Here is a 6000-nt window from a genome sequence, read left to right as displayed (position 1 = left end):
GACTCCAAGTCCACCCGTGTCACACTGCACAGAATACTGAAGGAGGGAGCAGGAATTCTCAATTCTAGTTCTCATCTGCAGGTAACTTAGGTAAAAGAGAAGCCAGTATTTTACACCTTCACACTATCCAATTCTATAGACTAAACTGGAAGTTAAATTATTGTGGAAAACAACCAGCCGTGCACAAGGGATATTCCATTCTTTAGTTCCACCCAATTTATTCTAGTACACTGGGGCCTCAAATGAGAAAGGAATGATTTAGCAGCAGGAGGAACTGAATGGAGTTGGAAAAGGTATATATAAACAAACAGGCAAATGTTCAGTTTTTATGCCAGTTTTGGGTGATGGCAGAATGTGTGCCTTGGGCAGACACCATCAACAGAGAAACAGATAACACACATATTTTAGCAAAGATCAGATCTAAGTTAAGAAATCAGAATCTGCAGGAGTAGCGGATGCTGTGATGCGCTTTCCAGATGCCCCTTCAAGACTGAAGAGCTGCTTTCCCATCTGCTGTGGCTGTTGATGGCTGATGGCTCTCAACTGCCAGCCCTCCCTGGAAGCTGTCCTGGGTTGGAGGGACTGCCTTACTTCTCTCTCTGTGGGCAGCCTACGTTCGTTGGCTGGTAGCTTCCATAACATAAAGACCTGGTTCTCTCACTGTAACATGGACTAATCTAAGGGGTCCATCTGGCCTCAGAAATTCCTTCCTTAATGTCTGGTCACCTGAGGTGTTCTTTGAGACAACCTTGCATCCAGAGCTTTCCCTCTGCCCAACCCTGCTGCTTTGTCCTTCCTCTTCTACAGTGATGATGATCTCCAAAATCCTCTCTTACCAAGTCCCTAAAATATATGCTCCACCTCACACTCTGTTTTCTGGGGAACCCAAGCTTCAAGGAGGCCTACAATAATCTGAGTCCACATGGACTGTCAGACACCAAGGGCTCCTTGAGCAAGCAACACTGATCAAATGATGAGGCAAATGGTCACACTCATTCAAAAGGTTAAAAACACACAGATGTGGGACAGAAAGTACTCAAAGAAGGGAAAAGGAAAGGGGATACCCTGGACAGTGGCTGAGTCTGTTTGGATGAGGCCAAGTAGGAAGAAAAATGGCTCCCAAAGTTGTCCGCATCATAATCTCCACAGCCAATGAGTACGTTATCTTACATGACAAAAGGGACTTTGCCAGTGTGATTAATGTTAAGGATCTTGAAATGGGGAGACCGTGCTGGATACCCAGGGAGCCCAGTGTAATCATAGACATCCTTAAATGCAGAAAGCCTTTCCTAACTGTCATCAGAAAAGGAGTTGTGAGAATGGTCAAAGAGATGCAGTATCACTGGATTGAAGGTAAAGAAACAGGGGCAAAAGCCAAGAAATATGGTTACCATTAAAAGCTGGGAAAGGCAAGGAAACATTCTGCCCTAGAGACTCCACACAAAATGACAGCAAAACACACACAAAAAAACCCCCAAAATATAAAGACAGACTATTGGTATCTTAATTTTAGCCCAATAAGGCTTTTTTTTTTCTTCAATTCAAACTTACAGATCTATAAGATAATATATTTGCATTGTTTAAAATACTTCTTTGGACTATTTGTTACAGCACCAATAGTAAACTAATCTATACTTGGTATCAGGGGTGACGTGCTGCTATAACAAATACCTAAAAATGTATAAATGGCTTTGGAATTGGGCAACAGGCAGAGACTGGAAGAATTTTGTAGATCATGTTAAAAAAAAAAAAAGAAACAACTAGATGTCCTTGGGGAAACTGTTAGTCGAAATATTGATGGGAACTATTCTTCATAAGGACTCAGAAAGAAGCGTGGAGCAGGACTGAGAAAACATAAATCATCTCACAGAATCCAAAATCACTGTGAGCAGACTGTTAGGAAAATATGGACCTTAAAAGAACACCTGGTAAAAGCTGAGAAGGAAATGAAGAACACGTTATTGGAAACGAGAGGAAATAACATCGTTGCTGCATAGCGGTGGAATGCGCAGCAGAACCGTGTCCTTCAGTTACGTGGACAGCAGAACTGGTGAAGGACAAAGCTGTACATTTCCTGGGGAGACGTCTAAGCAGAGTGTTGAAGGTGCAGCCTGGTTTCTTCTTGCTGCTTATAGTAAAATGTTAGAGGAAGGAGATTAACTATGGAAGAACTGTTAAAACAACACAAAAGTGAGTTAAAAAAAAAAAAAGCAAAAAACACCCCAGTACTGCATGATTTTGCAAGTTGTCAGCCTATTCAGATTGTGGGGGAAAAAAATCACTATAATGGAGAGGTTCACCACCTGGAAATCATGATCTAGAAGAAAAGTCAAGTATGAGGCTACACTCCTTTTTGCTAATACCTCAGAAGAATCAAAAGATCATAATGTTCCTTTGCACATATGGCTCTTGGAGGAGATTAAATTCTAACAGGTCACTTTAATCTAACTGGCATCTTGGGAAACCATACGGCATGAGCTCTCAGCCATCCCAACAAAAACCACAGAAACTGGGTACTCTAGGAAAGATCTTGTCCAATGGAGGGGACACCATGACATACACGGGAGAGCCCCAAGAGTCTCCAGAATTCCAGCCAACAGAAACACTGCTAGCTGGGAATGAAAGGGGTAGGGAGAGTAAAAAATTAACGAAGGCTGGCGGAACCACCCATTTCTACAGGCAGGAAACAGGCCGCTACAACTATCTAGCTGCAAAGCATGCACCACCATTTATTAAAGATGGAGGCTGCCGACCAGGGCGGAGCTACGAGCCCAGATAACTGAGCCCCTTAGGGTTACTCCCAGCGCTTAAAACAGAGCTTCCCTGCCTAGACTTTGAATTTGCCTGGGACCAGTAACTCGTCCTCCTTCCATCTTTGACAACCTTGAGCCCGAATTCTGGGAACTGTTATCCTGTGCCTGTCTCACCATAGTGCTTTAGGAACAGGTAACTTGCTTCTCAAGTTCCATGAGTCCATAGATGGAGAGGGTGCCCAGCAGGGATTGTTACCAGAGAAGCTCCCATGTCTCATTTAGATGATTTAGACGATGAGATTTTAGGCTTTTGGGCTAATGAGATTTAGATGAGACTTAAAGTCTTGAGACTTTTTATACTGTTGTGATGGGTTGAATATACTTTTTATATGGGAATATAAACATGTAATGTAAACAGAATAATGACCCCCTACATAAGTCCACATTCTTATCACTGGAATGTGTAATCATGTTATCTCACATGGATAAATGGATTCTGCAGATATAATTAAGGTTAAGGATCTTGAGATGGGAGAGTATCCTAGATTAGATTATCTAAAGAGGTCCAATCTAATCATATCAGTCCATAAAAGAAACTTTCCTGGCTGAGGTCAGGCTCAGAGAGAGAGTCGATGTCAAAAGAATGGTAGAGAGATGCAAGGCCAGGAAGGAAATGGGCACAGAGCCAGGGAATGTATGTGGCCACTGGAAGCTAAGAAAGAGAAGAAAATGGATTCTTTGCTAGTGCCTCAAGGAAGAAACACAGTCTTCCTCCCACACTGATTTTTTTTTTAATTTTTTATTTTTTTTTAAATTTTGTCTCCCACACTGATTTTAGCCCACTGACACCCGTGTAGAATTTCTCACCTACAGAACTGTAGGATAATAAATTTGCATTTTTTAAACCATGAATTTTGTATAATTTTTATAGCAACGAGAAAGATAATACAACATTTATAACTATCACCCAGTATAGTATTTGGGACAACAATGAGAGGAATTAAAGGCTTAAGTATGGCAATTGAAATGTGCTAATGAAGATTTAGGAGTCAATATGGTGTCTCCTTTGAAATATCTTCTCTATAATAGTTGTTGGAATCCAAAAAAAATCAAGATTTATGAAATTGTAAATTAATGTTTATATATATATAATCCTAAATTGAAACCTGACATATATGTTACAAATGTTCCTTTTCACTTTTGATCTAAATTATTCCCATGAAATTTGGGGTGCTTCTTTGTACGACAAGGAATTTTTATTCACTTTCATTATTTTATATTTTTCTTTTTATATGGAGCATGGATGGCTTTAGCTTTTACTTTTCATAATAACAGGTACTTTATTGACTGTAATTATATTTTTTTCTTTTCACTGAATTCAAAAGAAACCACTTCTTTAATCTCATCTGATTTGACTGAAAAACACTTACACTGTGAAAATGCTGACAGAGCTGTTCTCCAGAAAGAACAATGTCACATTTTAGGGGGTGTTGGGGAGAATGCTTATGGAGGGTAGGGTTTCACTGTTGCAAACTTAATTGTTCTGAAGTAACTAAACAGGCAGAATTAACAAGTAAATTTGAAACAGTTACAGAATTTATACATAATCCAGATTGCTGGCAATGTTTCATACAGACATCGAGTTTATAAGACAGTTTTAACGCATCATGTAAATAGAAATGCAGAATAAGCAGTGTGCTTTTATCTTTAGAAAAGTAAGTAAACATATGCTGTTTGAAGGATAATTTTCTAATCTTTAAGGTGAAATGAAATTTCCTGTAATCCCTTCCATGATTTATTGCTGTCTCATGAGCCAGACTCAACTCTAATTTTTTCCTGTAATATTTCAGGTCAGCCTTTTTCTTTCTTTTGCTTTTCCAGTTGTTCACCATATGATCTTCTGAACTTTTTTCAAATACAGACAATATGTATGGATTCACTTATCTGAGCACACATGTGTGCCTGTGTATATACAATTTCTGATTGTTGGTTTGGCTAGATATAGAATTCTCAGAATGAATTAATTTTCTCAGAATTTTAATGGAAATTTAACATTATTTTGTATCGTCATGTATTACTGATAGAAGTTATGCCAATGGCTTGCATTCATTTGTAGGTAACCAATTTCATCTTCCTGAAGGTAATATCATCATCAATGGAGTTGTGAAATATATAGGTACCTATTATTTAACATTCCTTCTGTTTATAATGAAGCGAACTCGTTTTCATTTTGAAAGCCTAAAATTACTAAGATGTATTAGATCAGAAAAATTCTCCTCTAGCATAATGTTTTAAAATTTTTTAAAATTTCTTTTATATATTTTTATTGATTTATTTTTACTGGTGGGGGACGTAGTTAGATTTGTTTATTCATTTTTAGAGGAGGTTCTGGGATTGAACCCAGGACCTTTTGTAAACTAAATTGTGCTCTACCACTTGAGTTATACCCGCCCCTCATTACATTAATAAATGCTTCATTCTCTCCTTTCAGCCCTCCCAGTATGTGGATTAATACTCCACGTCTCTTAATGTTTTCCTATTTTCCATTGTCTTCTTATCTTGGACTCAGGATTTCCTCCTCCCCCCCAAAAAAATCTGTGATTACTAAATAGGTAGATACCTGCATCCATCCTATTGTTTACCTATCCTAATAAAGTTGTATTTTGTAATTTTATTTTACATTCTCAATACATTTTTGTTGTGCTTCTTTACTACTTATTTCCTAGAGATAATGACTATTCACGTCTTTCTAAGAATATGACTAGAGTTTTTTTTAAATTTTTATTTTATGTCCCCTGGGTCTGTTTCTCTATTTGCATATTTAGCTCTTTTATCCAAATAGTTTTTTTTTTTTCTTTCCCTAAATTGCAGGTGGTTGGGATGGCTTGTCGTGTTTTTAAGTGGGAAATCAGGCTGCTTAATAGATACCTGGTAGGTGTTTTCTCTGCGGGTATGTAGGCCTGTTTCCCCAATATTTCCCTCCCCTGGACGAGCATAAACAGCAGACTTTATTAAACTGGTTTGTGTTAAGTTTGCCATACATGCCGACTGACAGGTTCTGCTCTAGCATGTTATGTAGCAGAAAAACTAGGCACCCACCAATCTCCAAAATAAGAAGGTAAAATCATTTCATGTGTAGAACCTTTTTGTTCTCTTTTTCATTATTTAGAAAGCCCAGCTATGCTTACTTTTCCCTCAAATCCTAATACCTACACATGGGCCCTTCTTCTGGTCAGAACTGAGGCTC

The sequence above is a fragment of the Camelus bactrianus genome, chromosome 4 (genome assembly GCF_048773025.1).
Source record: "Camelus bactrianus isolate YW-2024 breed Bactrian camel chromosome 4, ASM4877302v1, whole genome shotgun sequence".
NCBI lineage: Eukaryota > Metazoa > Chordata > Mammalia > Artiodactyla > Camelidae > Camelus > Camelus bactrianus.
The sequence above is the reverse complement of the archived record's forward strand: the minus strand, read 5'-3'. Positions refer to the sequence as shown.